The 12,840-nt window shown below is 35.4% G+C and overlaps 1 long non-coding RNA gene across 1 annotated transcript; it reads left to right on the forward strand.

Annotated features, from left to right (window-relative positions):
* The first annotated feature begins 8,893 nt into the window (after positions 1-8,893).
* LOC129227516 (uncharacterized) lies at positions 8,894-10,891 on the forward strand. Its single transcript, XR_008580846.1, has 3 exons — positions 8,894-9,097; positions 10,358-10,482; positions 10,838-10,891. It is a non-coding gene; the product is annotated as an uncharacterized LOC129227516 (long non-coding RNA).
* The last annotated feature ends 1,949 nt before the right edge of the window (positions 10,892-12,840 follow it).

Here is a 12,840-nt window from a genome sequence, read left to right on the forward strand (position 1 = left end):
TTGCCCTCTTAAACCTGAGCCCTGAGCACATCGTTTTTTGTGTGTGTGCCATCGAAGCTGTGTGCCTTCTGCTTTTTTCTTTCGATTATTTCTTCTTCTTTGCACCCTCGAACGTTTTTTTTTTTTTTTTTTTTTTTTTTTTTTTTTTTTTGGAGCAATGACGATTGCTGATTGTTTTCACTTTGACCGTCCTTGACGTTTCGGTTCCTTTTTCAACCCCTACGTCCTCTGCAGACGCGGCTCCTCCGGTCCTGAGCAATCCGCTTCTCCTGATCGATGCTGTCCACAAATCCTACACACACGCACGCTCATAACACATACACAGTCACACACACACACACACACGCCAGTGCATTCACACGAGGTCTACGCACACACACAAGCCTACACATACACATACACAACTATACACACACGTAACCATTTCAGAATTCAAATTAATTTTTTTTCTCATTTTATTTTATTTGCGCCCATGAACCTGTGGGCCTTCGTATCTAATTGCGCCTTCGGTACCTGTGTACCTTCGATTTTTTTTTTTTTTTTTTGCGTCCACAAGCCCGAGCTCATTCGATTCCCCAAATCTGGGTGGTGACGTCTGTGCCCTACACACGCACACATAGGCGGCTGGTGCACCGAAAAAGTTGGGGGTCAAAAGAAATGTAGGTATTAGGGAGAGTGGTTAGTAAAGTTGTTTTTTTTTTTGTTTTTGTAAAATTTTGCTGTATGTTACTGGTTTTAAATATTACTAATGTGGATATAAAATGTGGAATGAGGCATCAAAAATTGGGACGAATGGCCACTGCAGATTTCCCCTTCCGTTTTAAAGTTCAATGGGGTTGTTGCCTTCAGTTTAAAGTACTACTTTTAGTCACTGAAATTGCTAGAATAAGCAAAAAAAAAAAAAAAAAATAACATGGAGCGAGAAAAAAACTTTCATTTTCCCAACGCTAAATTTTTAATAATTTTTTTTAACTGTCCTATTTTAAAAATAAGGCGTGATCTTTATGACGTCACAAATGATCTACTTTGGCGCATCTGTCTACCACGTTTCCACCTTATGGGATAATCAAGAATCGAATTAAATATTTCGCTTTACGCTTGCTGTCAACCATATCGTTGCCAACACCTGTGAGTAAAGAAGAGATTTAAGTATTATGCTCTGTGAATGGCATTAGTGAATGGCATTTCATCGTTTGTAATGTCGTTGGCAGAAGCATAAACAATGAAAGCGCACCGATTAAAATAATTTTTTAAAAATATTAAACTTAGTCAAATTATTTAAAAAATGGTCAGATCCTATGTTTTTAAGTATGCTCTTACAGAAAAGGATACTTTTAAAATTTTGGAAACGACCCCGTTCTAAGGAAACAAGATGAGAAAAGTTCATTTTTTTTGGAATTTTTAGTTTTTACTTTCGTGAAATAAATTAATTCACCCAATTAAAAATCATTTTTCAACCAATCATTAGTTTTTAACTCACGGACTCATGCTTACAAACACACACACACATGCCTACTCACCACACACATGCCTACGCACATACAAGTCTACTACAGACACACAAACACTCTCATGATTGCGAAGAACATAATTACGATTCAAGATATCAAAAATTCAATATTTTTTTATTTAATTTTATTTAATTTTATTTTACTTTATTTGAGTCCTCGAACTCTCTCTTTTTTTTTTTTTTTTGCTTTGTGCCCTGAAACCTGTGTTCCTTGTTTTTTTTCTTTTCTTTTTTTTTTTCACCTTCGAACTTGTGCGCTTTCGTTTCTCTCTCTCTCTCTTTTTTTTTTGTTTGTGTGTACTGAAACTTGTGCGCCTTTTTTTTCTTTCTTTCTTTCTTTTTTTTCTTTTGTTTTTTTTTTCGCCTGTGAACTTGTGCGCCTTCGTTTTATTTTTATTTATTTATTATTATTATTATTATTATTATTATTATTATTATTATTATTATTATTATTATTATTATTATTTTGCGCCCTTTTGCAGTCAAGGTTGTCTTCCTCTTGAAGGACCCAGTAAACCCCTGATGACGATGAAAATTTGTCTACCTAAATAAATACTAAAAACAACGAGTTAGACGTACATCGTCGTCATGGTAATCAGAAAAGTCATAGGAATATCAGAAACGGTTAGATGAGGTACATAAGCAATTCGTTGTTGCTCAAAAAAAAAAAAAAAAAACTAATTTTTATTTTGTGAGTAAAGAGCAATCTTGCATCTACTCTCATCACAATCTTTTCTCTCCAGTATGTGAGATTATGGTTAAACGCTATTGGACCCGGTCTAATGTAAAAGAAAGCAATAATAATATATATTTTTTAAAGATAAACATTAGTTAAATACCATTTTCATATCTTTCACGAATGTGCCTTCGACGAGCACTAGTTCATGAAAAAAAAAAACTGTTTCTAATTCACTTGTCTTGAAAGCTTCTTCGTTCTTATGTAGGTGAGTCTTGTCTGGTGTTCAATGTCTGCATTATACAGTAAAACCTGTGTATAACAATAGAGGAAAAGGTGCAAATGTGGGCACCCTCTTTTGTTTTTGTCTAAAGTTATTTTAATTCGAAAAATTCCAGATTTCTGCCGTTTATTTCCAACTCCAGCAAGTATCCTAAACGCGAGAAGGCGAAGCAATGATTAATATCAGTGATTTCATTTACAAAACGGCGATTTGCAATAAGCTTCAAAAACAGCACCAGGAATAATTGGGTTTAAATAAGGACACACTTCAAAAAAGTCACAAAAAACAGTTTTAAACAAGAAGTCCCGTCTAGAACTAAACGAGCCTACTTTCTCGTTCTATTTTTCCTCAGTGTATATTTTTTTCCCAAAGCTACGAAATCTGAGTCGAAGTCAGGGAGTCGGAGTCATACTAATTTTCCGGCAAAAGAGTCGGAGTCAGAGTTAAGTGCCCCAAAAATCTTGGAGTTGGAGTCGTCGGTAGTTGGTCATCAGGAGCAATTCCAACAAAATTTGTTTGAAGTAAATCCGCCTTTCAATTCGTAATCTATATTGACTTTTAGTTTCGCCGAAGGCGCTAATGTTAAGGGATTCGAACTGTTCAAAATTGAACGAAAAATTGTTTAAATCAAAAAGATATTTTCTATACATGTTCTTCATCAAAAGCTTTTTCCTACAAAGTTTGTTTGAAGCAAATTCGCCTCTAGTTAAGGATTTTTATATTCGCTTCCACAGCCCTTTCAGTAATCTGGCCCCCTCCAGTAATCTGACCCTGATGGTAGCTGGTTGACATTGGTTTTTAAGTGAAGAATGAATTATAAGAAAAGATGCTTGAAATTAGCTTGAGACGGGCGTAAACGTTTACATTTAAACAAAATAAAAGTTAACATTCACGTTCATTTGACCCCGTCCTGACGATCACAATGTAACTCTCAGGGAGTTACATGTGGTTCGCGGACCTTATTATCTACCCCTTTAAGTTCACAAGGTTTTGGACGGTTTTGATAATTTTGAATAACCCTTCTGCTAGTCATACCAGTATTGGATTATAGTTAGTTATTACTTCTCCCTTACCAGTTACTAGAAGTTTTAGTATCTATTGCTACAAAATACTATCAAAAAATATTTTATCTAAATTAAAATTTCATTTCGAGAAAAAAAAAAAGAAAAGAAAAAGAAAAATTGTTGTTAGAGTTAAGCTGGACCAAAAAGTTGACATCACCCAAAATTGCTTTCGTCGTTTTTTTTTTTAAATGTAAAAGGAATATTATTTTCAACACAATCGGCTGAGGTTACTAATAAACTATACTATCTCCAAACATACATAACAATTACATTTTACAAAAACTTAAGAGAACACCATTTGTGACGTGAAACTGAGAATCTACTTTTTTGCTTAAAGTTAGATTTTTAACTAGTGGTACCCGCACGGCTTTGCGCGTAATAGAAAAATTAAAAGATCTTTTGGTTCGCCTGTATATTTAAAAATAATGTATGGTGAATTTTCTCGCCAATTGGCTTGTACCCATGTTGCGGTTCCACGTTATGATAATTTCGTATCTCGCCAATTGGCTTGTGCTCATGCTGTTCCACGTTATGACAATTTCGTAATTTACTCTTCCATCTTATGATAGTTTTGTTCTTAAAATTGGAATAGAAAAGGAACCACATAGAGTTTTCAAAAAATCGCTTCGGGGTGCACACCCCCATGCTACAAACTAACTTTGTGCCAAATTTCATGAAAATCGGCCGAACGGTCTAGGCGCTATGCGCGTCACAGAGATCCAGACAGAGAGAAATCCTGACAGACAAAGAGACTTTCAGCTTTATTATTAGTAACTAGTGGCACCCGCACGGCTTCGCCCGTAATAGAAAAATTAAAGGTCTTTTGGTTTGCCTGTATATTTACAAATAATGTATGGTGAATTTTCTCGCCAATTGGCTTGTACCGACGTTACAGTTCCACGTTATGATAATTTCGTATCTCGCCAATTGGCTAGTGCCCATGTTACGGTTCCACGTTATGATAATTTCGTAATTTATGATAGTTTTTTTTCTTAAAATTGGAATAGAAAAAGAACCACATCGAATTTTCGAAAAATCGCTTCGAGGTGCACACCCCCATGCTACATACTAACTTTGTGCCAAATTTCATGAAAATCGGCCGAACGGTTTAGGCGCTATGCGCGTCACAGACATCCTACAGACATCCTACAGATATCCTACAGACATCCAGACATCCAGACATCCTCCGGACAGAGAGACATACAGCTTTATTATTAGTAAAGAAGAAAAGAAATTTCTCTCTATCGTTTCAAGCGAACAACGAAACGTATATGTTACTGTATCTGGGTCATATAGAATGTATAGCAATAGAACATAATTTATTACTCACATTTATTCCATAATATTCCAAAAACAGTTTCGGAATACCGTCAGCTTTTGCGAAATATGAAAAGGAATTCATTTAGGCTTAGTGTGTTATCCCTTTGATATTATTATTAACATTCTTTCTTTTTTCTTTTTTTGTCTAGCATTAAGTCTGGAATATTTTAAGCGCAATTGTTGAAGTGCGCATTAGTGCAAAGAATTATACTCGTAAAACGCATTTCGAATACCAAAGAACTTTCTAAACAGTAAAAAATCTGGTTTGATGACGAATTAATTCAAAAGCCATAAAGGGACCATCATTTGGTGTTTTCAGCTTTTGGTTGAACATGACACTTACAGCTTCGATCGTATTCAGTAAGTTTTTTCTTATTACGTTTATGAATTATATGTGCTAATTGTAATGTTTATAAATGACTAGCTGCTTTGCCCGGCTTTGCACGGTCTACCTTGAAAATAAAAATTGTGTCAAGTGATGCATATTCAACAATCAGGCGTAAAAAATAAATAAAAAAACATCATGATTTCCCTTCCAAACAATGACGACAGATATTAAAATATTTTTAAGAAATTAAATCTAGAAAGATGGATTTAAAATGCGTAACTATGGAAACACAAAATAAAATAAGTTTAAGGAATTAAAATGCGAAAGAAAATGGTTCACAATTTGAATGGAATCGAGATTTCTTAAACTTGATTTAAAAAGGCTTGTAACTTTTTTTCCTTTCGAGATAAAAGCTTATTTTTTCGACCATAGGTCGAAGATCTGGAGTAAAAAAGGTCGCTTTTTCCAATGGCGTCAAAAAGAAAGCTGTGAGACAATTCCTTCACTTTTTATTGATTTATTTAATGAAGAAATTAGTGCCTAAATTTCAGCTAAGCCTAAAAAAATTCGAGCTAAAAACGCAAATAACTCCCGCCGTAATAAAGTTAGAGCATTGAAACAAATTGCATAGAACGCGGAAAATTCTACCCTTTCTAACGATATGTAATATTAATATGTGAAAGTAATTTTTCACCGCCATATTTGAGAATTTATGTGAAAATTGGACGTAAATTGGAATAAAAAAAGAACTATTCATCGAATTTTATTCGAACTGGTCTGCAAACCTTTTCAGGACTTAAAGGAACAAACTGTGAAAATTTCATCGCAATCGGCCGGTAGTTCTCGAGTTTTGCGAGTTCAAACACACAGACGCTTTTTGGGGACTTCATTTTATACTATGGAGAGAAGTGCGACTTTAACTCTATAATGTATCGCGTAGCCATTTGCAATACTTTTCATATTTTGTATTAAAAAATCACCTGACTTTGTACTCAGCTAGAAATGTCTTAAGGATAAGAAGTTTGAATTTTTTTTTTGTCAGAAAGATAAATAATACAGTTGGCTCTCTTTTGTAGTAAGTTACCGCCCTAAGCCAGGGATAAGGCAGAAATACTTAAGATACACCACCAGCTCAGTTATTAAATCCGAGGACTGCAGTTTCGTGCTTTTTAGCATTCATCAGCCCGGAATAGGAATCACATGAGCTAAAGGCGAAAAACCTCTTAAGGGAGGAATAACTGAGCTGGTGGTATATTTTAAGTAGTTGGCTCTCTGTTTAACGACTTGCAAGGACCACAAAAAAATCGTCTTTAAGTAGAAAGCGTGCTTAAATAGAATGTTTTTAACACTATAACGGACCATCTGGGACCGTGAAACGCAGTCGTAAAATAGAGAAAGTCGTTAAATAGAGCGTCGTTAAAGTTAAACACAGAGCCAACTATATGTCAATAAACGAGATTAACTGCTCTTTCTTGGTGTTACGTTTGAGGGGATCACAATTTTTGGGAGGTAATTTCTAGGATTCCGCCGAATAAGGCCGATTATGCGCCAGAAATGGCCGATTATCAAATAATCGGCTGTTGATAATCGGCCGACTAATCGGCAGAGCCAATTAATGATCATAAGGATTATTTCTAATACTACCAGTGTTTTCATCATATTTTTTCTCTTTTTATTTCGACTTAAGAAATATTTAACAGTCTATATCTGAGAGATGATTTATTTTTCTCCACATTCCTAATTTTACCCAAAATAATTTCAAAATTTCATCCAATCTTTTAGCCAATTTTTCGTATTATCTTTTTACTAATAATAAAGCTCAAAGTTTCTCTGTCTGGGATGTCTGGATCTCTGTGATGCGCACAGCGCCTAGACCGTTCGGCCGATTTTCATGAAATTTGGCACAAAGTTAATTTGTAGCATGGGGATGTGCACCTCGAAGCGATTCTTCGAAAATTCGATTTTGTTCTTTTTCTATTCCAATTTTAAGAAAAAAAAAATTTCCGAGCAAATTATCACAACGTGGGCGAGTAAATTACGAAATTATTACAACGTGGAACCGTAACACTCATTAGCACCTGAACATAGCAAATTGGCGAGAAATTCGACATCCATTATTTGTAAATATACAGGCGAACCAAATGACCTTTTAATTTTAAACTACGGGCAAAGCCGTGCGGGTACCACTAGTTTTCCAATAAAACATACAGTGAAGCACCGTTTATACGTTTTTGAAAGGGCTAAATGAAAAAAGCTTACAAACGAAAAAACGTATAATAGGTATAGGTTAATGTGTATTAGACTTTGCAGGGACCAATTTTTAAAACGTATAACTGATAAAAACGTATAAAAGAGAAACGTATAAACGGTGCTTCACTGTAATAAAGGGTGTCCCAAAATTAACGCAAGATTTGAATTTGCCACCATTTTTTCCATAAATTGTTGGCAGCCATGGAAAAAGAACAATTTGACAGTTGAGAGTTTAGGGTTAGTAAAAATGGGGTGTTATTGTACCATACAGCTAGAGAGAGTGAAACATTTCAATGACTGCATCAGACATTTCCTAGTCGCGTACTCTCTCATTTCGGTCATCAGAATTGGCACCCTAGATCGTGTGATTTAACATTTTTAAATTTCTTCTTATGGGGTTATTTGAATTCAAAGGTCTATGTCGACAAGCCCACAACCACCCGTGCATTACCGTGTTGCGATACCGAGAGCCAATAACAGTAACTGCTTGACCAGCCTCCACTTTCATTATTTTTGAAACAATTGTTCAATAATGAAAGCGTGTTATTGTATCGTATAACGCTCCATTTTTGATTACCCTAAACCATAGACTAATAATAAGAGTAGACCGAGCTTTCTCATTCTTGCTGATGAAGAAAATTGGTTCATAGATGTATCATGTGACTAGTGGAAGGGCTTGGCGAAGACTTTGGCAGCATGGTTGCTAGATGGCAGCATTATCTATAGTTTGGCACTCGACATGTATTTTAAGACAATGTGTTTTCATTAAAAAAAACTTCCAGGTGCAGAGATTGAACTGTTTTTCTTTTAGTTATGCATTATTTTGACATTAGTAATAGTTTTTGATCAGTTTTCGGTAACTTTTATTTCATTTCGAGCTGTCAGCGTTGGCGTGAACGAAATGGCGTAAACGTTTTGCGTTAACGCAAAAATGTACTAATCGGTATCTTAAATTGAAACTGTAGGTAAAAATCTTACCGTTTGCTGATTCTTCTTAGTCGCTTGCATCTTTTATTGCTTAGAGAGTTATTGAAATTGACTAAAGAAAATGCACAATACTATCTAAACGAAAAACTCGCTATATTAACAAAATATTTACAACTTAGAATAACAAATTTACAAATCGGACTCCATAAAAGATCATTCTTCTGTGTTCCATAAATTCTATTTATTTTATTTCGCTGTGGCGTTGATCGTCTGCTACGATTAACGCCCGCTGTTGCTAGGATATCCACCAGTCACATGGTTTGGTTTATGAGCAGCAAAAGGGTTGCCATAGCTCGGTCTACTCTTATTATTAGTCTATGCCCTAAACTCTCAGCTGTCAAATTGTTCTTTTTTCAGGGTTGCCAACCATTTATTGCAAAAATGGCGGCAAATTCAAATCTTGCGTTAATTTTGGGACACCCTTTATAAATTCTTCATTTGCAGTTTTCTTGAGCTATTCACCGGCGACGTTTGCTGCCGGGAAGGATGTGGAACAGCCAGCGACGAAGTATGCTTTGGAAGACTACGACTTTTTCGGGGTATCCAGTATACCAGATCACCTGTTCGAGAGGAGGAACGACACTGCAAAGTTTGTGGAACGGGGCATCGACAACTGGTGCAAAATAGATGACTCGGACGAAATGGCGAATTTCAAGTGCACTGTGTGGCCTCACATGAAGTGAGTGGATTTGCAAATTCGAAACTGGTGGGGCCGTGGTAGCCCGATCGCTAGAGTGTCGGATTCGGAGCCGGAGGGTCCTGAGTTCGAACCTCGATGGTCGAAGATCCACCGTCGTCATTAAAGGGGACTGGGCGACGTTAAATATGCTCGTGGTCTCAATGTCCTCCAAGTGAAACGATACCTCTGGGGGCGCTAGCACCAGGTAGCTATTAGCTCCTGGTCTAGCTCTAAATTCTCATTAACTGCTCGATCCGGTGATGGTGCTGCCATCTATCGGTATAAAAAATAATGGACCCAAGGCACTTAGTATGCAATCCTCGACATAAATACAGTTGTAGTCGGTTGTGACTCGGAATCGTAATCGAAATCGAAAATCGAAACTGATGCACTGAAAGTGTGCTCATTTAGTTCTGGACGTACTTCTTATTCCTTAAGTAACGTCGGAATGATATAGTGTGAAGAAATGACAGGAATGGTTTAAAACAATGATACCGTTTTAGTATGTGTACTCCCACTTTTCTTCATGTCATTTTCGTAGAATAAAGGGAACCAGCTACGTCGTCCGGCTTTGCACGGTCCACCTCGAAAATGAAAGTTATGTCAAGTGACTCGTGTTCAACAATCAGGCTTAAACAAAAAAAAAAAAAGAGTAAAATTTTGCGGCAGATTTCGGCAAAATAACCAAAAAATAAAGTAAACATTTTAAATCCCCCGATTACAGGAGAAGCCTTTAAAACAAAACCCAGAATTTTATTTGCTCATATTCGAGACAAAAAATGACAACAGATCTTTCGTCTCAATGATCGTCTTCATGCTATAAATTTTAATGAAAGCATTGTTGCGGAAAGTGGAGATGAAGCACTGAATGATCATTTGAATGGAGGAAAGCCTTCGAAAAATAGGGATTTTTGTCGAAATCTAAGTATCATAATTAATTAGTTTTTAATTGATATCTCCGCTAATTATTATCGGAGGATTATGTTAAACAGCCAAACATGAAGACGGGAAGATGACGAATCCATCGATACCTGGTTTGATGGTCAGTTAGTTCACTGTCGTTCGGGAGAAGAAACTTGGACATAGATGACAACATAGATACATAAGTACATACATAGATACATACGCTCAGTTTTTAATTATATAAGATAATCGAAATGAGGTTACGTCTACCTCGATCCTGTTTGATAGTCAGAAAGTTCATGATTTTACTGTTTCACAATTTTCTTATTTACTTCACTATTTCCTTTCGTTTTGCAGGAAATGTACAGTTTCCTGCGTAGAAGGATTCACTACCAGCGACGGAGAAAACGTGCAGAAGATATCTTGCCGCGCCAAAGACGACGTATGGGTACCGGAATACAGAAAATGCAACAAGAAAAGCGGTAACTTTTGATATTGGTTCAAATGTGATACAATTACGATATCTTGGTTTTCCTCATAACTAGAGCCCAGATTATGTGCAAATGCATATGTACATATGCTGTTGCATATTGTTGTTGGCCCTGGTTGCTGTTTAAGTTTTTTTTTTTTTTAACCATAAAATGTTACAGTGAAATAGAATTTTACAGTAAAAACTCTTTGCAGCATGGAAACTACTTTTTACCTCAAGTTTCCGGGATTTTTTTAAAACACTATTCTTGGTACTAAACTTTTTAAAGATGAAAGATTTAAGTTTCAACCTACATTAAATTTTAAAAATTTTGGAAACTTATCACTTCTTTTTATTCTGTATTACAGGCAGTTTGAAGACAGTGTTATCTGAAAATAGTGACTTAGGTCTGAACAGTGCTGGTAAGTACTACATTTAAAAAAAGGTAATAGCAGGGAGGTATGCCGAAAAAAAAAAGGAAAAAGAAAGAAAAAAAAAAGAAAAAAAGAAAGAATTGCAAATAGAAGAGAATAAGAACGGAAACATAAATTACGAGGGCAAATCAAAAAGTCTTTGCTCCTACTTTTAAAGCCAAAATATGGCTGGGAATACAAAACGAATATGCACATTCCCAGCAGTGACAGTTCCTTGAACCGTACCAGCCGTATCTGCTTTTTGCTCGGAAGAGCGGAACTGCTGTCAGTCATTTAAGATGACGGTCCGTCTTCAGACGTCCACAGCTTATGAGCAGCGAAGTGTTATTCGTTTTCTATGGAGCAAGGGACAAACGCAAATAGCAATTCGCAGGGATATGCTCTCTACGCACGGGGAAAAGTGTCTCTCTTGAAGAGACACAAGGGCCGTTTGTCTCTTTTGCTCCATAGAAAACGAATAAAACTTCGCTGCTCATAAGCTGTGGACGTCTGAAGACGGACCGTCATCTTAAATGACTAATAGCAGCTCCGCTCTTGCGAACAAAAAGCAGATACGGCTAATACAGTTAAAGGAACTGTCACTGCTGGAAATGTACATATTCGTTTTGTATTCCCAGCCATATTTTGGCTTAAAAAATAAGCACAAAGACTTTTTGATGTGCCCTAGTATAACCTTATCTGATGAAGCAACTAAAATTGAAGTAAATATGATTTAGGGAGGGGAGGGAGGGGGAGAGTTTTCAAAACCGTTTCATAACTCAACCCGATAAAATTTAATCACTTGTAAATCAAAAGATTTGTTCACCGGGAAGTTGGAACGGCTACACATCAAAAGTGAATCTCCTACATGTAAAGGCGGTCGATCAAAGATATCTTCAAATTGAAATACGAACACTCAGATACAACGGTTTACACAGCCGTTTAGTGATTAAACATAAAATTAGTTCTATTTTTAGAAACTTTTGGATATTGCTCAACTGCCATAGGCAATGTAAAGGGCTGACATCGACAATCCCTTCTCCCGGCTTTAAGCCAGGTCATTGCTTGCCAGATCTTTTGTAAACGTGCTATAAATAATATATATAGTCAAACCCCGTCAGTGCGAACACTCTTAAGGGGTCACAGTACCTTTCAAACATTTTTTTAAATTTTATATAAATTATATATTTTTTTGAAACCATAACATGCATACGTATTTCGTAATCAATAATTTATTTTCAAAATTTAAAAATATTGCCTACTTTTTTTGAAAATTCAAAAAATTGAGGAAAATTTCAATTTTTTAAAATCCCTAAGGCTTTTTTATGTTTGCACTAATTAAAAAAAGTTTTTTTTGCAAATAGATCACTATAATCATCTCTGAAAAACTGTGCATTCATTTGCTTATGAGTTCATTAGAAAATTTTCTGTGATTAATTATGTAAAAAATCGAAGTTTTTTTTAAAAACAATTTGGTTTTTAAAGTTTTAACATGCTCTAAACATTAGAGTAATTTATAAAATGCTTATCCAATGCACAGTTTTGTCAAATATGTTATCCCAATTGCAAAAAGTCTTACTTTAAAGCTGTATCTTTAATAGAAAAAAATCCTTAGGGATTCTAATGACATGAAAACACACACACACACACAAAAAAAAAAAAAAAAAAAAAAAACATCATCGAGAAAAAACAATTTGAAGTTTTTCTTTTGCGTAAGAATACATAGGGAGCATGGCTTAAAACCACTCATAACTATTTAAATGTTTGAACTAAAGCAATGAAACTTTTCCCCTGCCTTCAGAATAGTTTTTTGTTTTGAAATAAGCAATAAAAAATTTTTTTTTGATCGTTTCATCATTTTTGAGATACTGTAACCCCTTAAAAATGAATTACTGTAAAGGTAAATTATATTTGTTATCTCCATCCTACTGTATTTACACATAACACTATTTATTGTC

The sequence above is a fragment of the Uloborus diversus genome, chromosome 1 (genome assembly GCF_026930045.1).
Source record: "Uloborus diversus isolate 005 chromosome 1, Udiv.v.3.1, whole genome shotgun sequence".
NCBI lineage: Eukaryota > Metazoa > Arthropoda > Arachnida > Araneae > Uloboridae > Uloborus > Uloborus diversus.